This window comes from Ambystoma mexicanum, chromosome 10, assembly GCF_040938575.1.
Source record: "Ambystoma mexicanum isolate Mex_15411 chromosome 10, UKY_AmexF1_1, whole genome shotgun sequence".
NCBI lineage: Eukaryota > Metazoa > Chordata > Amphibia > Caudata > Ambystomatidae > Ambystoma > Ambystoma mexicanum.
In genome coordinates this window covers 489,884,975-489,910,619 of record NC_090932.1, presented here as the reverse complement: position 1 = coordinate 489,910,619, position 25,645 = coordinate 489,884,975, and positions in this window count along the sequence as shown.

The following is a 25,645-nucleotide window of genomic DNA, read 5'->3' as shown; positions in this document are numbered from 1 at the left end:
TAGCCTAGAAGAGCCTAGTTAGCTTGACACCAACAGCTACCTGGAATACTGTTGGTTCTCCAAGCCAACTGATGGTGAACCAACATAGCTTTATGACATTAATTCTGTGTCTTTGGGTGATCTATATAAGCTCCTTTGTTCACAGCTGTACGCCATTTAAAGCATAAAGGGGCATACATAATGGAGAAAATGTTAGTTTGCATTTTATGTGGAAGCTAGATTTGCTCCTTATTCTGCAAAGCCAGATCCTACCGGCTCACTAGTGCAGGATAACCTGGAGTTTTTCACTCCTTCATATCCAATCTTAATTTCAATCCCTGAGTTATATATGTATGAAGATGGCACTAGCCTAGAAACACATACCGCAATGCTACTAGAACCTTCAGCCCTCTGGCATCCTTGACTTCTCTGGGGCAACTTCCCTTATACCTACCAATCTACACCTGCTTTGAGAAAGACCCTCCGGGGTCGAAACACGTGTCGGCTGACAACTTTTTAGACTACGTGTCTACACTATGGACAATAAAAGCACACAATAAGACTCAGCAACCTGCGTGAGATCCCTTTTATTTATAAGGGTCAAAACATAAAACCTCTAGTTGCAAGGTAACCAGGGCTTTCTGCAGTTTTCCCACAAGAGGCTCTGGGTTAACTTCTTCCAACCTGTGACCTTGCAGAGAACAACTGAAAACAGCAAAACTTAACACAGAGCTCAGCACAGGAGTAGTGTTCAATATCTAGAACCCACTCTCTAAACTCTTATTCTGAGTTATATATAGCATTAATCCTAAATAGGGTAAAATATATTACGAACGTTTAAGGGGGAATGTTACCCAAGTGTCAGGATCAGGATATTAAATAGATACAAGGGGCTACGTGCCCTGGTGTAAGGTAGTGGGAAGAGGTGGCAGCCTGCCTGACAGCACCTTTGGAGATGGGACCACCCACAGCGGAAGTATGAGTCTTACCTGGAGTTAGGGGAAGGGTCTGTTGTATTAGGCTCACTTTAATGGTCCTGGGTAGCCATCCAAGGAAGGATGAATAGACGTAGCAGAGCCCTGGTTGAAGGGAGTCACATCAGGTAAGTGTAGGAAGGGAATCAAGGATTTAGTTAAATAAAAAGAGACTACGTGTTTTTATAAATAAAGAGAAGTCCCCGCTTGGATCTCTATAAAATCGACTCTGTTGTCTGTGTATATTAGTAAGGTCAGAACTGAAGGTGTAGCCCATCTCCTGTTAATAGCAATTTTTTTTGAGGGGCAACACCCCTCCCTATCCACCTGGCCTGGGGGGGGGGGTGGTTGCCATGGGGACTGTCGCTGCTCTGGGGAAGGGAAATGGTCACCCCTTGCCGGTCCAGGCCAGAAAACAAGGGCTTTAGCTAAGTCTTTAGTTTTGAAATTTAAAAGAATGTAGTGGTGTTATAAATTTCATAAGACTAGCATGTCTATAGAATACATTTCTAAAGACACGCCAGTCTTATTTTATAACAGTACAGCGCTTCTTTAGGATTAAATGCATTGACGAGAGTAAACAGCACATATGTTCCCTCAAGCTAATGAGTGCCTGCAAGCACGTAAGAGGGGGCCTTGTATTGGTTTTTGCTGCCATGGCATTGAGCCATACACACAAATAGAAGTGTTATAAAATGGAAGCCTGCACGTTTAAAAATAAGAGGGTTTTGCAACGCAAAATTGCTATTTCTCTATTGTGAAATTAATTGTAACTTGTTTGTGTAATTATTTTAGGTGTAGGGACAGTTTAAAAATATAATACATATTCAGTCCCCCCATTAGTTATGCAGTAATCAAACAAATGTACTGAGTTTGAGCTTGTTTTTAAGTGGTCCACAGCATTGACAGAGGACTATTTGCAGTAGCACTTGCGTTAAAGAAACATGTTCAGTATGCGCTTTTATTAACTGTTCCTTTTGAATAAGCATCACCTTTGTATGAATGCAATCTGAAGATTGTCCAAATTAACGACTGTGGTCAACATGCAGCATTAAACACTCAAACATTACAGACTGAGCATTCATGTTAGTTTCTGGCAAACCTTTTTGATGGCGGGAGTGACTGCTCATGCTCACGGTCCAATCAGTCTATTCTAATCATATGCAGCTGTGCGGTGACCCTTCATTGTCTTGTGTGCTCACCAAAAACTCAACACCTGCTCATACTGTTCTTTTGATTAACTATGGTTGTTGATGAAGTGAAATTGTGTGAATGTACTTCTTACAAAAGTATTTCTTACTCAATCTATTGTTGTACCTCACAGATCCATAGTACCCTGCTACTCGTGTTCCTATAGGGAACAAAAGAAGAACTCCAACCACAGATATATTTCTAAACACTATCTTTTGGTGTCTTAATGATTATGTTCAAGTTATTTTCAAATTCAGGCTTCAAATAGTAAACCTAGTATCTTTCTGAGTACACAATTGTATCCCCTAATATGGCAAATAAGGCACAAATCCCCTATTCGTGTAGAAATAATTATTTAGTTCAATGTTATTCTTTGTCTGTATTGTTAATTCATACACAATAACAGAATGTTTATCCGAAAAAAGAAGAAGAAATCACAAAACAAAAATCATCACAAAGAAAGAAAAGCAGAACCTGTGTAATAGTTATCTAAAAATCACATGTTTGGTGGGTTAGTATCATTTGTGTGATACGGATCTCATTGTACAACGTCAAAGTAAACATGTAAAAGAGAAGACAGTAGCAAACATTTTTAAGCACTGTATGGCAAAGATTATTCAACATATGCACATCATGAATAGAGAGGTAAAGGCACCAAAAGTTAGGTCTCTGAATGTTCGCTCAGGTTATTTAATGACCTGGTTTACCTCTAAGTGCCTAGAGATTTATTTTAGCCTACTAAACTGTGTTAGATCTAGGCAGGACCAAGTTAGTTGATCCCTGAGTGCAACTTCTTATTATGGACTTTAATGGGGTAGGCGTTAAGAGGGAAGACTGGCTCGTCTGGTCTCAGGTGAAGCAAGGCACACTCTGCCTGGCTATGCTCTGAGGACCGTGAAGATCAAGTCAGGTTAGCTTTTGAATTCTATAAACAGAGGACCAAAAACCATCGGTCTACGCGAGGGGGAGAAGCCCCCTATCTAGTTGGAAAAGGCAAAATAAGCACAATGAGTGCTTAGTCCTGTGGTGTTTCAGCTCGTTGTTGGAACGCTTTCGTCTGGGCCTCTGGGTTTGGGATCTCTGTGAAATCAATAAAAAAGAAAATAAGTGTGGATGAGATCTTAAAGAAGTCTTAAGTGCTATTAAAAACAAACAATGTACTTGTAAGAAAGGGGTGAAGCATAGCTGCCTATTATATAAATATAGTAAAAGATACTTTTGAGGTAACACGAACCATGTGAGTCATGGTCTAAGATTGGTAATAAAAGGGGCTGCATAAAGGCCAACCTATAGGGAAAGCGCCGCTTGGCAATGCAGCAAAGAGGTGGTGTCCTGTATTCATTAGTAATACACTTGTAGGTTTGATCCTGCTAGACTGCTGGCAATATTCCTTCGGTAGCCAACGGGTCTGTAGCAGAATGCTCGGAGGGTCACCATGGGTTGGGTGAACCTGTAATGAAGAAATGGAACAGTACAGTGGAGAGGGATCACTAAGTGTCTATTGCTTGTAGGCACTGTTCAGGTAAATTGAAAGTAAAGATGTGTAAATGAACGTGTGCTGTACCTGTGTGTCACGTAGCTGAATGCTTCAATTCCTGATAGGTGAAGTTGTTTGAGTCTTTAATACACTGTGAGCTGGAACGTTCTCTGTTGCTGTTTCATACATGCGTGCAGAAACAGAGCTGTAAAATAGAAAGAGTGTCAGCGACGCTGTTGTAAGAAATGTGGTGTGCTGCTGGCATTAGTTGGTGGTCTGAATGGAAGAACGACCTTGTTGGGGCCTGGAGCTTACGGGGGGGCTTACCAGGAGTTGAGTCCCTTGACGTCACTTCAGCTGAGTCCTGGGTCTGCAGAACGTCAGACCACTGTGGTCTCCGGGTTCCACGGGAGAGCTGTATCCGGAAACGATTGTGAGCGTATGCACGGGAGTGTAGTGTAAAAGGCTTTGCGCATGCGTGGAATGAACGTCAGTGTTCCATTGCCATGACAACATATTGCATCGGTGATTGTTAGTCGGAATCGAACGCGGCGCGGACCAAATGAATCCGCTGCTGCTGTGAGACCTGCGTCGAACTTTCTCCAAAGGGGGTAAATAAAAAATGTGTTCACAGGGCAAGCATGCTTGTATTAGTGGTCACTGTAAACGGAGCCCCGAGGCTCAAAGTGGCTCAAAGTGTGGATTGAAAGCGGGCAGGAGGACTGCTGTATACTCATAGATCACAGAGGGGGTGGCTGTGTGTGCTAGGAAATCTGGGGCCTGCCATCATAGATTGCAAATAGAGGCCCTATCCATAAAGTAGAGGAAACTGGGCTTTCTCTCGCACTCCCATAAAGTTCTGGATAGAGTGTGCGGCACGCCTACGGTAGCATAGACTGTGGCTAGCTCTGGGTGGATGTCAGGTTCCCCTAATCTGCTATAAGGGGTGCATTGATCGTGGCTAGCTCTAGGTGGGTGTCAGGTGGCCCTAATCTGCTTTAAGGAGTGGACTAACTGGTAGTAACAGGAAGAGCGCAGGGGACAGAGCTCAATCCCATGTCACCCTAGCCTCATTCAGGCCATGAGTTATTGTCTGAAGTCGAAAATTCCACCATGCTTCCTTGTGTTTTAGAGCATTTTTGATGTTGGTACTCCCCTCTAATTTGTCGATGACCCACCAAGTGAAGTCATCAGGTCCATGGCGGTATTCAAGAAAGTGTGGGACCATTGGAGCATTGTGACTCTTAGCGAATTCATGAGCGGTGCTCACAAATTCTTTTGTTGACAGGTCTTTGAGTCTAACCTGCGTACCTTAGGCCACAGGGACATTCAATTAGGTAATTTACAGTTAGAAAAGTGTCTAAGAACCCAGTCCTTTGTGCCAATTTTGAATGTTTTTACCTTTTTGGTAAGTTTGCATGCTACACATTGGTCGCATGGGTGGTGGCCCGATAGGTCCCTCAGGTTCCATAGTGTCGTACGAGTGGTTTTCTTAAGACGGGCATGGGTGAGGTGTTCTTTTAGATTTCTGGCACGTTTGAGTGCCATCCTTGGTAATGCTTCATTGGGCAAACTCAACTGTATTAATGGCCAGAATGTTTTTATTATTTGTTGTACTTTTGTGGTGTTGTGGCCAAAGGTGGTAACACATGTCATTTTGTCTTTGTCCTCGGACCTGTTCTTAGGGGTGAGTAAAACATCCCAGGGAGTGTACAATGCTCTTTTATCTGTATTTCTTACCAACTTTTTGGGGTAGCCCCTTGCCCTTAGTCTCTGTTCAAGCTCTGCTGCATGTTCTTTGTATTTTCCTGTGTCCGTACAATTCCGAAGTACCCTGAGGAACTGACCATGGGGCAAGTTGTTCCGTAGGTTTCTGTGATGGTTACTGATGTAGTGCAATAGAGTGTTCCGATCAGTCTCCTTCCTAAATAGATTGCAGGAAAGTCTGTCATTATTCACTTCGATTTTCAGATCCAGGAAGTTAATACTTTCTGTGCTGCTATTCAAGGTGAATTGGATTTCCACCATTTGAAGGTTCAACCATTCATGGAAGTTGTTAAATGTATTAATCTCCCCATGCCAAATAAAGATGATGTCATCTACATACCGGTACCAATCGGAGATCTGGCTCACGTATGGATTCTGTTGAGTAAATACATATTGTTCTTCAAAATTAGCTATAAAAATGACCGCAAGGCTCGGGGCAAATGCAGCTCCCATGGCCGTCCCATTTGTCTGTACGTAAAATCATCATTGAATGTGAAGTAGTTTTTGGTAAGAGCTAGGTCTAGAAGTTCAGTGATGAAATTAACTGGCACCCTTTGGTCTGTTAAGTGATGGGTAAGGTGATTCCTTATGCATTCGACTGCTGCTTCCTGTGGAATGCTGGAATAGAGTGCAGCAATATCCATCGTCACCAGAATATCTGTGGTATTGTTTGGAGAAAGTTTGATGCATGTCTCACAGCAGCAGCGGATTCATTTGGTCTGCGCCGCGTTCGATTCCGACTAACAATCACTGATGCGATATGTTGTCATGGCAATGAAACGCTTATGTTCATTCCACGCATGCACAAGGCCTTTTACACTACACTCCCGCGCATGCGCTCACAATCGTTTCCAGATACAGCTCTCCCGCGGGAGCCGGAGACCACAGTGGTCTGACTTCTGCAGACCCAGGACTCAGCTGAAGTGACGTCAAGGGATTCAACTCCTGGTAAGCCCCCGTAAGCTCCAGGCCCCCACAAGGTCGCTCTTCCATTCAGACCACCAACTAATGCCAGCAGCACACCGCATTTCTTACGGCAGCGTTGCTGACGCTCTTTCTATTTTACAGTTCTGTTTCTGCACGCATGTACAACACGGCAACAGAGCACGTTCCAGCTCACAGTGCATTAAGGACTCAAGCAACTTCACCTATTAGGAATAGAAGCATTCAGCTACGTGACACACAGGTACAGCACACGTTCATTTACACATCTTTACTTTCAATTGACCTGAACAATGCCTACAAGCAATAGACACCTAGTGATCCCTCTCCCCTGTACTGTTCCATTTCTTCATTACAGGTTCACCCAACCCATGGTGACCTTCCAAGCATTCTGCTACAGACCCGTTGGCTACCGAAGGAATATTGCCAGCAGTCTAGCAGGATCAAACCTACAAGTGTATTACTAATGAATACAGGACACCACCTCTTTGCAGCATTGCCAAGCAGCGCTTTCCCTACAGGTTGGCCTTCACGCAGCCCCTTTTATTACCAATCTTAGGCCATGGCTCACATGGTTCATGTTACCTCAAAAGTATCTTTTACTATGTTTATATAATAGGCAGCTATGCTTCACCCCTTTCTTACAAGTACATTGCTTGTTTTTAATAGCACTTAAGACTTCTTTAAGATCTCACCCACACTCCTTTTCTTTTTTATTGATTTCACAGAGATCCCATACCCGGAGGCCCAGACGAAGGCATTCCAACAACAAGCCGAAACGCCACAGGACTAAGCACTCATTGTGCTTATTTTGCCTTTTCCAACTAGATAGGGGGCTTCTCCCCCTGGCATAGACCGATGGTGTTTGGTCCTTTGTTTATAGAATTCAAAAGCTACCCTGACTTGATCTTCACAGTCCTCAGAGCATAGCCAGGCAGAGTGTGCCTTGCTTCACCTGAGACCAGACGAGTCAGTCTTCCCTCTTAACGCCTACCCCATTAAAGTCCATAATAAGAAGTTGCACTCAGGGATCAACTAACTTGGTCCTGCCTAGATCTAACACAGTTTAGTACGCTAAAATAAATCTCTAGGCACTTAGCGGTAAACCAGGTCATTAAATAACCTGAGCGAACATTCAGGGACCTAACTTTCGGTGCCTTTACCGCTCTTTTCATGATGTGCATATGTTGAATAATCTTTGCCATACAGTGCTAAAAAATGTTTGCTATTGTCTTCTCTTTTACATGTTTACTTTGACGTTGTACAATGAGATCCGTATCACACAAATGATACTAACCCACCAAACATGTTATTTTTAGATAACTATTACACAGGTTCTGCTTTTTCTTTCTTTGTGATGATTTTTGTTTTGTGATTTCTTCTTCTTTTTTCGGATAAACATTCTGTTATTGTGTATGAATTAACAATACAGACAAAGAATAACATTGAACTAAATAATTATTTCTACACGAATAGGGGATTTGTGCCTTATTTGCCAGATTAGGGGATACAATTGTGTACTCAGAAAGATACTAGTTTTACTATTTGAAGCCTGATTTTGTAAATAACTTGAACATAATCATTAAGACACCAAAAGATAGTGTTTAGAAATATATCTATGGTTGGAGTTCTTCTTTTGTTCCCTATTTGTGCAACAGCCCTTGCAGCCTTCCACAGTAGGGGCTATTCCTTCCGTTACCAAAACTCGTGTTCCTATGCCTCCCGCTACTGCATTATCCTCTCACCTCTGACATATGGCGAGTAACCCCTAAAGGCGATCAGTATTCTGCCTTAGTACCAGCTATTCTTGAACGCACTACCAGTCAAATGCCTAAGTAGCACACACCTTGGCACCCTAATGACAACAACCCCTCCGCCTTGCTACCCTTAACATTGATCACTGTCAATGACAGCAACAAACAAGCAGCCAGCACACGCCAGGACCACACCCAGCCTTTGCCTTCTTTATAGTGCTAATCTTCGATCCAAAACATGACGTATCATTTATGTGCAAATTGATATGAAAGATCTCTTCCCCAACCCGAGCACCCTACAGTTTACCAACTGTACAGCTGGCCCCCCATATCCACAACACCAATTAAAATACGAGTACTCTGCCTTGTACGGCTGGCACCTTTGCTCAGCTTGGAAACTGCCTCACTCTACTCTGGTGTCCCCGCCACCACCCTACACTAGCCCCACACATTTCCTACCTAAATTCCCCCTTCCGACCAACACACATTAGCCACACCCACTTCCAGCACCCCTTGCCAAACAGAACCCACCAACCCGTGCCTAGGTACGAACCATTGTGATAGCCTTAGTGCGAGAAAAACAGCACTCACACAACCTACTACTGTACCTATTTTAGGGACCTCAAGTCAATTGAGATTATCATCACGGATCTGCAAGAACCACTATCGCTACCTCCCCACCGACCCACCGCACCCACCACCTTGCCTACACATCAAGCCCAGTACATGACTCCACACTGCCAAATGACCCATTGCAAATGCCTCCACCGCCTGTCCCACTGTTCCCATAGCCCGCATTACTGACCCAAATACTAGTCTCAAAGTTGCACTGATAAATGCCTGCTATTGACATCCATGACCTTCTCCTGGACTTACAGCTTGACTTCCTAGTTATCACTGAAACCTGGTTAGACCCAGCATCAGGCACCTCCCTCGCTCTAGCTATCCCACCAGACTTTACATTCATTAGAGCAGACTGCCAGGACTCCATCGGAGGTGGTGTAGCCTTAAAAGCCAAATCTACACTGCAGTTCAGACCATGTCCATTAGTCCGGTTGCCTGGATATGAACTCCTTATGCTAAAACTTACAATTGACCCTAAAACTACAATCAACTTTCTTATCATCTATAGACAACCTAACAACCTCAACCTCCCCAAACCTGACATCCCGCTACTAGTCACTCCCCTCCTTAAATCTAACACTAAATTCATTATCCTAGGAGACATTAACCTTGAATACAAAGATAAACTGGACCAGAAAGCTACCACATTCTCTGCAGCCCTCCATGACATGCATTTCACTCAGTGTCAACTCCCCCACCCATTCCAAAGGAAGAATCCTGGACTGGATCCTGTCATTAAATGTAAGAATAATGGTAAAATCTATCTTTGAAGTTACCTGGACTTATCACCACCTAATATGTCTTGATATTCTAACCACAAAGTTTCAGGATTCTCCTCAAACTAGCCTGGGTCCAATCTATATAAGAAACACCCGTAACCTCACAGTAGAAGAACTTCTGCCCATTCATGTAAATAGCCTCAAGACCTACCCAATGACTTATACCAATCCTGACAGCATTGCATCATTCTACCACAATTGCCTCAAATCCACTATTGACTCAGTAACCCCACTCTCTTCTAAAACACCTCAGAAAATAAAATGAGCTAACATCTGGTTTGATGAAGAGCTCACCGTCCTATGCCACAATAAAAGAGCAATGGAAAACCTCTATAACAAGAACCCATCCATTACCACTACTAATATCCTTCTGGCAGCTATTAAAACCTACAAGTCAGATGTGATTTTCCATAAAGCCAAATCCTTCAACATTCGCATTAATAACATGTCTTCCAATATCCAAGAACTATTCTCTATACCTAGAGAATTAGAATCACCTATACCCTCAGCTAATAATGTTAACAGCGAAAAACTGGGTGCACTACTATCCAAAATGCCCTAGCAGATAAAATGCTTACATTGCAAGAAAAAATAATGAACAATAGAAAACTACTGTCTGTCAAAAGTATACCCGATATCACCCCTGACGCCACTACTAATGACACTGTCTCCCAATTAAAATGTAACCCTGTATCACAAGACCAGGTCCAGGTCACCATCATGACCTTCAAACCGTCCAATTGCAAAGGGGGCAGCTTCCCTGCTCATCTGATAAAACTATGTGCTCCTGCCTTACTACTCATCACCGACTTTATTAATGCCTCTTTCTTCATCAACTCAGTCCATCCAATATTAAAGCGGCATGGGTAACCCCACTACTTAAGAAACCATCCTTGGATCCCTCCATCCCCACTAACTACCGCCCCATCACCACCATCCCATTCCTATTGGAAATAGTGGATAGAATAGCCTCCACCCAAATCCAAGATTACTTAGAAAGCCACCACCTGCTTGGAGCTAGGCAATTGGGCTTCCAGCCTAAACATAGCACCAGAATAGATCTACTAGACTTAAAAATCCAGATGGACAGCAGGCGTGATTCAGGCAACATGGGCATTCTCCTCCTTCCCGACTTTGGAATTTGACCTGTTAGACTATGACAAGTTCTATTCTGTTTGAATTCAACATAAGGTAAAAAACATATTACCAATGGTGTGCAGCATTGTTTGTCAAATGATATAAGGTTGATAAAGAGAAATAAGAAAATAAATAAAGAACATTAATTGAGGAAAAAGGGTTGCAATGGTGATCAGCCAGAAAGTACATGGGTAAAGCCCAAATTATATAGGGGTACCTTAATCTTGGTCAATCTGCAAATCTCGTGCTAATGGAAATAATTACACAATGAATTTAATTAAATTAAAGATGAGTGAAGGGATAACAAAAATTTATGTCAAGTGAAAAGGGCTTACCAGGTATTGAACCTTAAATAGAATTGAAAAGTAATACGTGGGCTCCCTATAAAGCAAGAAAAATATAAGAAAAAATGTATTTAAAAAAAAAAAAGAAAATTTTGAGCGCCTATTGGCAGACATAACGAGCATAAGTAGCACATAATTGAAATTGGAAAAATAATGGCAACATACCAATAACTTGCAGTTGCACGGAGAACGTATTTGGTCAATCAGAGCAATGCTGAAATGTAGCCAAAGTCCAAGTGGTAAACAACCCGTAAAGAGAAGAAGAGCAAAAGAGAAGCATCAATTAGCAAATTGAATGTTGCCTCCGGCGGTCGTCTAGACTAACACAGAATTGATTTGGGTCCCCGTATAGGTTAGGGTTCATCTACAAACTAACTGAGCGATGACTTACCAGCGCGTCCGCTGCTAAATGAAATGGATGGAGCTGCTCGCGTGAGGTTCTGTGTCCATAATTGAATGGAACAGAAAGGGACGGCAACAGCGAAAAAGACCGAATGCCGAACCAAACGGTATGGCAGAAGGGCCGCCATGTTGAACTAGTGTTGTGCTCTGCAATTGTGCAGAAGAGAAGCAATGGAAAATATAGTATGTGAGAGAGTGGCAATAGCCACTAATAATCTTTAGAAGTATAATCAACCAGCCAATGGGGGAACCCATTTGGATGGATGGGTAATTAAAAGCATCGTATTCATATAGAAATTATAATTTAAGGGCTGAATGTAACCAGGCCTCTAAAATGCACATATTAAAGTGACAGCTAGGACATATGGAACAGGGGACTGTCCGTGGTATGAACATTAAAATTGAAGACATTTAGTACAAGTGACGGACTCCGGAGCCAACATGCAAGAGGGGGAGCCAATTAGCGAATCATACATTGAATCAATGATGGTTACTGATTACGTAACCGGGTCAAAAATAAAGGTTAAAAAATTGTATGCAAACACATGTATTGATTGACTGATCTCCATTGTTACAAGTATATAGTGATTCAAACCCTCAATTAATGACACATGACAGATCACATACAATAGGGTTCTAAAGCATATGGGGTCACAGAAACACGGATAGTTCATGGTCTGTGTTTAGACCAAAATCAACAGTACGGTATTGGCATATTAGGCAGGCTTCTAATTGCCGGAGTTTTAATACCAGGTTGACTCCACGTTGCGGGAGTGTAACCTTCATGATCCCAGCAAATTGGATCATTGATTTGTTGTCCATTTGACATGTTGCCAATGTATGGCTAGGGGGTATTTGGAGTAAGATTGTGCAATTGAATAGAGATGTTCCCTAATACGGATTTTCAATGGACGAATCATACTGCCAATGTAACAAAGACCACAAACACATTTGATACAATAAATACAAAATTTTGAATTACAATTAATGAAAGAATTGATCTTGTGAGTGCCTAAATGACCAAAGTCAATGGTCGTGGTCTCAAGTGCATGTGGGCACACGGAACAGCCCCCACATTTATAGAAAAATGGGCATGAGGGTTGGTGTAACCACGTTTTATGTTGTTGGTGTTGTGGTGGTGTTGGCATGAATGAGGGGGATTGAATATTCTTAAGATTGCTTGCCTTGGTATAGAGGAAGGTTGGTGTGCTCTCAACCCAAGGAGTAATGTCCCGGTCGAGTTGTAAAATGTTCCAGTGTCTTTTGATTATATTGTAGAGTACTGAACTATCCGAATTGAATCTGGTGATGAATTTCAGTTTCTGGGAGTGGGTAGTCTCATTCTGTACTTTCGGTGTGAGTAGATCACACCACTTCATGACTCGTACTTCTTGCTCAGCTTTAGCTACTGATCGAGAGTCATAACCTCTGGTAAGAAACCTCTGACGTATTATTGAGCATTCCTCATTGAAATCTGTGTTCAACAAACAATTACGTCTAGCCCTGATAAATTCCCCTTTCGGAATATTGGAAATCACAGTTTTCCTGTGACAACTACTGGCATGCAGAACTGCGTTAACCGATGTAGATTTTCTGAAGGTTTTGGTCACAAACTGATTGTCTGAAATGCTGATTGTAAGATCCAAAAAAATGATACTCGTAAAGCTGTATGTATGTGTAAAATGGATGCCCCAATTGTTTGAGTTAAGATAAGTGACAAATTCATTTAAGCATTCAATAGAACCCTGCCACACCAAAAACACATTATCAATATATCTCTTCCACATATAAATATGGGGTTTGAAAGATTGGTTTGAAAAAACAATTTGTTGTTCGTAGTTATGCATAAAGATATTTGCAAGGGTAGGACCGTAGTTTGCCCCCATCGCAATTCCAATACATTGTCTGTAGTAGGTGTTGTTAAACAGAAACACATTATTGGAAAGAGAAACTGTTTGTAAGTCTTTAATCATTTCTATGTGTTCAAAGCACAAAGCTGAGTGTGCTCTAAAAATATAGTCAATACTGCTGATTGCTTGTTGGTGGTTGATAGAGGTGTAAAGGGCTTTAACATCAAGTGTAACCAAGACCAAATTAGGTAGCATAGGTAACTGATCAAGCATCTGAAGAATATGGATAGTATCACGGATGAAAGTTGGTATAGTGTTCACCAGTGATGAAATACACTCATTGATATAGAGGGAGGTGGGCTCCCGGATGCCGCCACCGCCACTTAGGATTGGTCTCCCTCCTGGTATTTTGGTAAACGTTTTATGAATTTTAGGCAGAAAATACGCCGTTGGCATAGTCGGCCCTTCTACAATTGAAAATTGTTTTTCAACATCAGTTAGTAGTCCTGCTGTGTACCATTTGTCTACTACTGATTTGATGGTTGATCGAAGAGTGGCCGTGGGGTTACCGGGTAGGGTTTCATAGCAACCCGGGGAGTTTAAATGAGTGAAACCCATTGTAATGTAATCAGCATTATCCATGATAACAATGTTGTCTTCCTTGTCTGTCTCCTTAATGATAATAGTGTCAATAGTGACCAAATTGTGTAAAGCTTGTTGTTCTTTACGTGAGAGGTTGAATTTTTTGCTTTTACGTTTGACTGAATCTTGGAGTTTGTGAATGTCATTGATTACCGCTTGATGAAATGTATCGATTAAGTTATCCTTAGGAAATACAGGAGTAAATTTGGATTTGCTTTAGAGTTCTTTAATTTTCAGACTCTGTTGTTGGATATTCAAGTCATGCAATAGATCCCTGACATTTTTGTTACAATCAAATTCACAATCATCAATAGACATCAGTACATGAGTGCTCAACATAGTTTGTAATGTGATGTTGCATGGTAGGGTTTCTTGGGGCTTACTTTTGTAGTACTTAACTTGGGTCGCAAATAATGTTTTTTAATTTTAATTTGCAAATGAATTTGAAAAGGTCTATCTGGATCTGGACATATTCATTAAATCCTGTTGGTGCAAAAGTAAGTCCTCGATTGAGGACTGCACATTCATCAGAGGAGAGCGAATAGCTACTCAAATTATGAATCAAATCTATCTGGTTTGATGCTTGAGAGTCTGTTGGTACGATGCCCGTGTGACTCTGCGTTGCGCAAGAGGGACGTTTACGCCTGGTTGGTTGGCCATCACTTGTGCCCCGAGGCTTGGGTCTGGGGTTGTAGTATTTGCGGGTAGAGGTAATTGGAACCAAACCTTTTTGGCTGCTGCTAATGCTGCTTGACAATTGCCCTTCAAATTTGTTCTAAAAAAGGCATGGGCTGAATAATTGGCGTTTGATCGCCTTCTGTTGACTCCAAATCATCAGAGGGATTAGTCTCAAAAATAGCTGAGGCTGCATCCTTTGACAAACAATGCCGCACTCCATTGGTAATATGTTTTTTACCTTATGTTCAATTCATATGTATTTTCTGCTAACTTTCTATTCAATTACTATGGCATTGTGGTTGTTTCGGCTTTTATTTTGGTTGGTACACCCTACCTGTTCCATGTGTTTTGGTTCTGGGTGTTTTTGTTCTATTTTTACTATTGATTTTGGAATTGTGTAATATTTATTTTCACCAAAATTTTGTCCAAGCAGCCTCAGTAGAAGAGCATGAAGCTCGAAACACGTGCCAGGCTACAACGTTGTTCATTAAAAACACTCAATATAATCAGCAAATTGTGCTTTCTATTTGATATTGTGTGCGCAGTGTGAGAGCAAACCCAGTCTTCTTTTATGGTTTACTCTGTGGGTAATTTGGCAGGTTCCCGCTATCGCTCTCATCCACAGATGACTTGCACCCAAATTTGCCATCCATGCGCTGCACCCTTTAGGGTACCTTCTCTGCCAATTTTCTTGTTTTAAGTTCTATTCTGTGCATTTACACAAAATGTTCCCGACTCCCCAGAACCGCCATGTGTATTAAGTCCTTCTTGTCGGAACACACATGTAGAATCTTTATTGGTGATGAGGGCGCTGATCCCTTATCCTTACCACTAGTTGCCCTGCCACATTATATAAGCCTACATGAAACTCCTATTCGTAGCACTTGACTCTATGCGAGTTATTTATATAGGAACCATAATGACCAAACTTGCCAAATTACAATTGTTACAAAACAAAGCCCTAAAGGCAGCCTTTGGATAAAAAGAAACAAACACATCTCTCACATCAGAAGAGAAGTTCACGGGCTCCCTATTCAAGCTAGAATCATTTTTAAAACTTTGATACTGCACATAAATGTATTACTAATAATGCCCATTCCTACCTGAACAACCGTGTAACCCAAAAAAGATTGACTAGGTCCTTAAGATCTGGTTCCAGCATGTACCTGAACATGCCAAGATTTAAATGTAAAAGGGTGTGGGGGCACCAGCTTTCCATTTGCTGCACCCAAGCTCTAGCAACCCCACAAGTCACATTAGAAATTAACTCTCACACCATCGTTTCAAGAGGTTGATCAAAACCTGGCTGTTTGATAAATTTAACTTGGCTGCTTCTTGTATGATTCTGGCATACATTCCAGGTTGTTTCCAATCACTTTTGTGCATGAAATATATGTATGTAAGCAACAATTTGGATAACAAATGGAAAAATAAATATGAGGATCAGAAAAAGGAAATCCAACCCAAAGGTAAGGACTGATCAAGTAATGCGCCTACAAGGCCTTGATTTTCACCCCTTTCTGATAAACATCCTGAGGGCTATCAATGGCCACTCAATTTCTGACTTTCCAGAAGAGCTACTTGTAAGGGCTTAATGGCTTATGAGGTGTGCCTTTGACAACTAATGTATGTATGACCTCTCACTATTGCAAGAATCTTTTTGATTCGTCAATTTGTCCTTGTCAATAAAGTGATCATACCCTTTGATCGTGTCGCTAGATTTACATGGAGTGTCCCCTCATCCTAAGTCTCAGAATATTATTATCAAAGGCAAGTTCAGCTTGAATTGAAGAGCTATTAGCATATTGCGGACTCTTTGCCAGAAGTTTACTCGTGTATCTCATAGCTTATAATCTGCTGTAATATTTGACAGTTTTTGAATTCTGTTATCTAAAGCTGGTGACCACCTTGTCATGACGCCCTAGACAAAAAGCAAGAAAAGCTCACAGCAGTGATTTAATCATTCCTGAAACAGCTACAAATTAAATATTTACATATTGATGGAGGTCTTATAAACTACCTATAATGAATGCCAGGATGAGGTAGCTGTTCAGCATTCAGAGGAAATGGTACATGCAACCCATACTGTCAATTGCAACATATTTTTGTAATTTGTGGCTAAACATATAATCTTCTTATTAATGGTGTGCATCCAGCATGGTTCATCCATTATACACACACACACACATAGAAGGCAAAGGTAAAGAGGAAACCATATCATTCAAAAAAAGGCATGTGCCGGGTATTTACACTCTCTCAGCTAAAGAAAGATTGGACTGGTCAGAAAATTGACAAAAACTCCAGCCTGAATAGTATGCAAATTGATCTTTTGAAATCTAAGGGCACCTTTAGAGTTCCTCTGTTGCTAAAAGTGTACAATGCCATTGTAACATTGCTTATTTAAACCAATGACCGATTGACAGCTGTCATTATTTCAACTGAAAAAGGGTTATATAGCTGATACCAAACTTTATCACCTGTAGTGTATTTTATATAATTTTGGCTAGTGGTTCACATAGACGTGACCTGACAATCTCACCCCCCCATTAATGCAATCCCACCCCACAATTCAGGACAAAGAACAGACAGTGGGGCATTCAAACATCTAAATGTATTTAATTACATCTAAGCAACTTAAGTCAGTCTCCCGCTTTACCTTAGAGTCCATTACAATATGGTGTATATATAAAATTATACAACACTAAATGTTACCTCCCTATATATATATATATATCTCACTATTTTAAGTCCACGAAGCAAAACACTTTCAATCACAACAATCTCCAGATAAATATGCTGTATTCTAATGAACACTAGATATACTAACATTCTGCGTAACATGGGTTGCTCTATAAACATTACTTAAATTCAATAGAACATTTCACATATTGCAAGAAAAAACATTTGATTTGCTTTGACATCAAGACATGTATGGTGCTATAGAAACTGACATCACTTACAATCAGATATAGGTAAGTACCGACTCCCCTGCACAGGTGGAAGGTAGTGAATGTTTTAGCAATGTAGAGGCTGCTTTACTTATGGGCAAGGAGGAACTAACATAAAGGCTGTGTGTTAAGCCATTTACACATGAAAGGTATCTTGTGTGCATTGGCTCATGTACGATTACATTCACAAATGCTGTCCTCAGGAATCTATTTTTTTCTGATCTGAACCCACATGTACACTATGTTTTCTGCATGTGTGGGGGCAGTTCTCAATAGACATATATATGTGACTTTCAATCAGGATTTGTTCTTTCATTTATTGGTGTGTGTGTGTGTATGGTTTTCCTTGAACATGTATGGATTCCTGTCTATCTAGAAACATGCAAACATGCACAGTTTTAAAAGAGGCCTACATGTAAGCTTGCAGTCTCTGTTTCTGGGGTGGAGAGGTACTATTGTCCAGTAACAGAATTTAGTTGAACATGCTCTTCCCTCCCCTCTACACCTGACCTTGTCTAGGCATTGAAAGACAGGAGAATGTAGAGGATTTACACTTCACACAGTTCTTAAAGAATATAATTAATTTTCACACCATGCATTTTGTTCGGCAAAAATCCACACAATAGTATGGTCTTTACTGGTGCCTTTAACTGCATCATATCATCCCAGTCGATAATATTTGTAATTGCACTATGACCCATAATGATGCAACACCAGTTTCAACCACTAATTATATTTGCAAATAATAATTAAATATACAAACACAAACCCACTTTAAATGTTAGCCTGAATGTTTTGAGCTTTGAATTTCCCTTTTCAATACAAAGTCAATCAGTCCATTAAGATACAACCTCTCACTTTAGATTCAATATATATGGGGAATACAGGGCGTGCATTTATCAACACCTGTATTCCTGTTTTTAAAGTGCATCCCCTTTGTATCCCCAATCCTGTTGACTTCCCAGATTGTACCCAGTTTTCAAATTATTCAATGTGGGGATCGTACGTGGTCAGAAGTGGTCTTTCATGGATGTGCTGGAGTGAGCAGAGTCTTGTAAGGATATTTGGCGTGTTACAGGACAGAGTACAGCACTACTGCACAGGTAGCAATTTTTTTTGGATGCAGCACCACATGGGTGTGGTGCATTGCTATATGTGTTGCCAGGATAACATGGACATATAAGTAAAGTCAGGCTATTCAGTCAAAAACGATTTTTACATATAAGATGCAAATCTATTTTCACGTGCACATTCAAAAATGAACTTTTAAACGCACATTCATTTTTTTTTCTTTTTCTCTGCTGCTCTGTCCACATAACTCAGGAAGCCAAGGGCGAAGGTACAGGAAATCAGTTGGTTACAAATGGTTACTGTAAAAAGGAGCCATTGTGTAGAGAGGGAGGATGTGGCATGATTAATTTCTGATTGGAGCAGCGTCATAGCAAGTATCATGCTAGAGGCAGTGATGAGGGTTTTGCTGGGGGGAGTTTGAAGAGAGAGGGAGAACAGTCGAGATTTGGCAGAGCTGGGAGAAGGACCTGTTTCCTGGCTGAAGCATTCCTATCTGCAAAAGCTGAGAATTCCAGATAATAACCCCGGTTTGAGAACGAAAGGCGCTCGTTTTCACTGGGGTTAATCTTCAAGGGAGCCACATTCAGAAAGAGAACAGCTGAAGAAAACTCGGGCTGAACAGATAAGATAATTACATAAGTGTGGGGGCTGGGTGTGTACGAGAATATTCAGTCAGTGTAGGAAAGGAGATTCCTGGGATTTAATCACATGTTAATGTTGCAAATCGAGTTCTTTTCTCCGCCACTCTCTTTTCAGTGTATCACAGACAATGCTGTTACTGTGCTATTTTATTTATTTCTGTAAAGAGTGAGATCGTGTTTAAATGCAACTTTTATAATACAGAAAAATATTTGAAAGCAGACAGGTGGTGTGTTTTATATTTACCAATACAGTGCTGATGATGTGGGGAGATTTTTAAACAGTGCAATTGTCATTTTAAGACAGATGTGTGCATGATCATATTCAGTATGGACAGTTGTGAGTGACTGTTTGTAGCATAGCTCGTTGGATGTACATGAGCCAACGGGAAGAGGGACTCTCTGGACATAGTTCCCTACCTTATATAAGGTAGTGGAAATTACCACAAAATTACCACATATAGCTCTCTGTCGTAAATAAGTCAGTGAGATCGCCCATGGTGGCACACTAACACTAACACTGAAAATGTGGTATTCCTGAAATGTAGGCCTGAGGTCTCTCTAGTGATTACACGAAAAATCTAAGCAAAGATAAGGGATTCTGGACATTGGGGCCACAAATAAAACAAGGGAATTATGCTCACCAAAATACCACCAACCACGCATACCAACCACGCATACCAAATATGCATGTCTGGGTGCTGAAATAATGCATGTCCACTGTATTATTGTTGTACATGGCCCAATCTGAATACAAGGAGTGATTGTTGCTAAGTTATTTTTTGGCGGTAAGAAAATACCGTTAGGCCCCAAATCTCCACAAAATACCCTACATATTTATGGTGCGTTGCAGGCCGGGAAATTGATCATAGATACCTACTGGCCGTGGCAAGCGTGTCTCACACTGCCATTTGCACATTAAAGGGAACCCATTTTATAATAGCAGTGTGCCACTAAAAACGAATTTCAGAATGTCGCAAAGGGAAACCACATTCTCAGATCTAGTGCAATATTTAGAGGCAAAGTTGTTTGCACATGGGAATTGGTCGTCGAATAGCACGTTAGAATGGAGTAACCGCATTCAGGGTGAGGTGCAGAAAGAAAAACTAGACAATATTTTTGCAGAAGGCAGCATAATTCAGGTCTGCCTTACAAGATTATTGACTGCAGCCGATAAAAGTGCAGAGAAAGACTGTTTAATACGGCTATGCGGCAAAATATGGTTTATTTTAAACAAGTCCCTGCGAATGCAAGAGAATGATACTCAGCTAATTAACAGGTTAAAGACTGTATTAGATGGGGCAAGTAAAAATCAGGAAATGTTGAGAGCAGAATTGGATGTATGCCAAAAAGACATGCAATTAAAATGCAGAGACTTTGATACTCAGTTATCCAAAAGCAAGAAACAATTTGTAGATAGTAAGCAAGAATTGGCCCACTTAAAAGCCTTAGTGGATCACATTAGACAGGATAAAGATGAGGTTGTTTCAGAGATGCAGATTTTACAAAAAGAACATTGTGAAAAAGAATGTGATCTCCAGAGCGCAGAACAAGAAATGATTAAAATGATTCAAGAAAGAGACAAGAGAAATAAAGAGTTCAATGAATGCCAAATGCAAATGTGCGACATGCAGGAGGTGATTAATAAGATGAATGGTGAAAACAACTATTTGCAAGATGAAGCCAACAGACTCCTTAAAAAGTGTAAGGACTTAGAACAGCAAATGTGCATTCCCAGGTCCCAGGAGAGGCGGCAGGGTACCACATTCAATGGAGTGGAGGTGAATTCTAGCTCTGCCCAAAGAGCTAGTGCTCCAGTGACTGGGCGGGTGACTGAACTTGGTTGCAGCGCCCTTGGGGGATTTGATACTCCCATTGGGGGCAGCCACCAACCTCATACACCTGAAAACAGGATTGAATCACAAAATAGTGCAATTCCATGCATTGCAACAAGTAGCCCCATAAAAATAATGAAATCCATTAAAGCCCTGATCAAACCATTTAAAAAGGGAGGTGAATGCTGCATTGAGGATCACTTAGAAGTGGTGCATGACATTTTTAAAGCACTCCAGATACCTAAGGAACAGTACAGACAATATTTTCATTTAACTTTAGATGCCCCGACGGCCAGCATCATAAGGGGATTAAATGAACAGCAGAATATGACATGGTTGGAGTTTGAAAAAGAAATTAGGCGTCATTTTTCTCCTTTTCAGTCATTGCAGGAGGCAAAGAAAGTCGCCTACACAATTACTGCTGGACCTAATACATCCCCTCGCCAATTTTTACAAGACTTAAAAAGAGCATTTTCTCGCTTTGATGTATCTTTTGACTCAAATTCCAATGAGTTTAAAACTGCATACTTCTATGGGCTACAGAAAGACATCATATCCCAATTGGTCCGTGAATTTGACCGTGACAAGTCCCTTGAATGGATTGTACATCAAAGCACAAAACTATATGAGGTACTCTATTGTCAGGGTAGAGAAAGTGATAAAATGAAAGATACTAGACCTAAATCTAAAGAACCCTCAGCCACAGTAATGGAAATCAGGTCAGCCAAAATGTCCCTTGAGTCTGCTCAAAGCCAAGGTAAAAATAATGTGACACCTGAACAAAGGGGTAATCAACAAAGATCGCCATTTCCTGTACCAATGTTCCAATCACATGATCCTAGTAATAGAGAGAGCTACATCAGCCATAGGTATTTAGGGGCAGACCCCGGGTAGTATATCGGCCTGATATGGCAGGTATGAACAATAACCAGAGACAAAATCAAGATCAAAGAAATGATGGTCCCTACCAGTCATTGGGGACACAGAGCAGATTTGATCCCAACACCATGATATATGGTAATCAGGATAGGCCCCGATATGTGGATCGATTTACTGATAATGTAAATCAACCTAGGGGCCAGTACCCACAATCTGAGAGACAGGACATGAGACAAAACGTGAACTACAATCCATGTCAGTACAATGATTCCCCACCAGGGGATTATAATCAAAGGATGGGTGCAACCCGCTCCCCTCCACAAATGAATGAAGAGTTCAGAAACCATCCCAACCGACATCATTCACCTGAGAGGTATCAGAATAGATCCAATCAGGGGGAAAACAACCAATATCAACCTAGACCACAGAAAGAGGATCCTAGAGAGATGGAAAGGTTCCAGTGACTTGCGGCCCAAGTGAAAATGTTAGCTGAGCAAATAGGAAAGCTCTGTACAGCGCAAAAACAACCTTCCAAAGAGGGTGCTGATGGCCATAGCAATGACCGGGGGGCTTCCGAAAAGTGACTAAGTACTCATGATAACTGCAGTGCCAAAATGACAGATTGCTCTGATATAATTTTGCATAACGACTCTGAGATGCCTAATGGATTAAATGTGAAAGTGCCAGTAAATGAATTTGTGACAGAAAGTGCAAATAATTCTAAAAAAGAGGTACGGTTTAATCTAGAGCTAAATAAAACAGTAAAGATTTGTACAAATGAAAAAGAAACATTAGGAATTCCAAAAGAAAAAAGGGACAGACTTAAGAAAAATGACTCATGCATGGGGAATACCAGTGGACAGGGAGTAAGTGGGGATGCTATAGCTCCTTCCCTGGGCAAGCAAAACAATGACCAAACACAGACAGAAAAAGGAAATACTCACAAGGAGGGTACAAGTCAATCACCTGAAGAATTCTTTGAGCCACATATTTTTGAAGAGGCTGAAAGGGCTAGTATCACACTAAATGATCACAAATGCACAGAATTAAAAAATGACAAATTTATGAATGATGTTGTTACACATGTTCAGTTGGAAGGTTGTAGTGTGGACTCTGATGTTACCCAGATGGATGGGCGAACAGTGGCCACACTCCAAAAAACCTCTGATCATGGAGAAATGAATAAAGTCTCTCGCGCAGAAATGGGTAAAAAGGAGGGAAAAATGTCTTTCCATTTACCAATGTGTTTAGCCAAATGTGAAAAAGACCTGAGAAAGGTGAGCCCTGAAATCAGTAAGAATTGACATTTCTTATGTGTATTAGAGGAAGTTGAGGACAGATATTATGCACCCATCACTGTAGAAGAAAAATGCCACACCTTTGCTGTGATTGACACTGGCGCACAGGCCACAATTATGTCCAAGGAGCTGGTAAAGAGTATCAATGAAGGGAGACCCCCACGGAGTCAGATCACAGTGAAGGAAAATCAAGGCCCAGTGCATAACTTTAATGGGGAGGAGGTGCCCATCATAGGTGTAACTGAGGTTGACATAAAAATAGGAAAGCACAGAATGAAACAAGAGGTATTGATCACATCTATTTGTGAAATTCCATTTCTGATGGGGACAGATTGTCTGAAAAGATTGTCTCCTTTAATAGATGGGGTGAATGGAGTGCTGTGGTCCTTAACCAAAAAACCATTGAGGCCTAAGAAACTAAAATCACAAAACAGCAATATAAATGAATGTCACACCGTTGCCAAAACAAATGTTGCTGTGGAGGTATATCTCCAGAATAGCTGCATACCTAGTGTCACTGTTATATTAATGTGTCAAGACAAAATGCAGAGAGACAATGAAAAACTACCTGTACAAATATACTAGGACCCAAGTAAAAATTGTAAGACTGCCATAGATGAGCACACATTACGTTTTATCTAAAAGAGAAAACATGCAAACAGAATATTACTCCTAAAACAGATTCAGAAAAACACATTACCACTCTAGCAGAAATGCACATGGAAGATGAGCAACCATGGGTTCATGTTGTTATAAATGACTATTTTAAAACAATAAAAGCCACTTTAGCGCTTGAACATGAAAGGAGTTTCATTAATGAGAAATTGTTGCAAAAAATAATGGAGAGGGAAGAAATCCCGAGATTTAGGATTAAAAACCAATATGTTTCTGGCTTGGACAGTCCAGACTTTGAAAACCGAATTGCAGGCAGATGCATGCTTAAAATTAGCATTGGGCAGAAAACAATTTACCATAATGTATGGATAGTGAGTGGAGCACAAAATTAATTTTACATGGGAAATGACATCATGCACAGAATGTGTATGGTGTTAGATTTCCTTAATCAAAAAATATGGTCACGCATAGGTGGTCCGGCACCTGAATTTGATGACAAAAGAAGGGTTTATCATTGTGCACAACTGGTTGCTTATGCAATCGAATTACAAATGAGGAAAGATACTATTATTCCTGCATTTACAAAACAGTTTGCAATAACACTGAAGTGCAAAAATGGACAGCAGATGAAAGGTTCTGATGCATTTGTATGCCTGAATGAATCCATAAAACAGCAAGGCCTGGATTATGAATACATTCCATTGGTAGATATTGGTGAAGGATCTGTAAAAATTATGGTAAATAATAAAGGTTGTCAGGATATTCATTTAGAGGGAAACTCCCCATTAGGAATGGCCATACAAAAATCATATTATACGGCAGATTTAAATAACATGGTGATTGGAAATATTCCTGAAAAGTATGTAGATGCCAAGGGTGAGTTGCCAGAACACCTGGACTCTCAGCCCAAAGGAATATTTAAAATTCATTCTGTGTGTCCTTATGATTCAAATGAGACAGTGTGCTGCCATCAGGAGGATTGCATAATATTTAATTTAAATGAAAATGAAACAGAAAATCAGCCCATTGAAGTGGAAGCTGATATGCCAAAATATTTAAAAGTGGCAGCTTTACAAAAAGACACAGCCACACAGTTAGAGGAAAGCGCCAAGATTCCATTACCAGAAGATTTTCCAGAAGTTTCCAAAATGGTAGAAGAATAGATCTTAGCGAATGCGTGTGAAAGCAATGAAGAGAGGGACAATCTGAGGGAGATATTTATGGAGTTTAAGGATGTATTTGCAAAAGATGCTTATGATTGTGGTTTAACTGATTTACATGTGGCCACACTACCAGAAGGGTGTAGCAGAAATCCAGTGTTTGTACGCCAGTATAGACTACCGCTGGCATGTTTAGAATCCTTGGCAGAGATTATTAAAAATTTGGAATCGCGGGGAATCATCCGGCCCATACATAGCACATCCAATACACCTATTTTAGGTGTGTTAAAGCCAAATGGTCAATGGCGGCTGTGTGCAGACTTGAGAGAGTTAAATAAAAAAGTACCAGTATCTAGATGGCCACTGCCATTCATTGATCAGGGCCTAGCTCAGATACATGGTTCCAATGTATTTACCACATTAGATCTCACCTCTGGATATTGGTGCGTGCCATTGGCAGAGGAGATACAACATTTATTTTCCTTTACATTTGACAGGACTCAATATGCCTGGCTTAGAGCTCCGTTCGGGTACATCAATAGTGGGAGTGAATTTGGCATATTTTTGAGAAAGGCCATGCCGGATGCAGCGGAAAGAGGAACAATAGTTTATGTGGACGATGTCCTGATAAAAAATAAAAGCCTGAAAAGCCATTTTGATG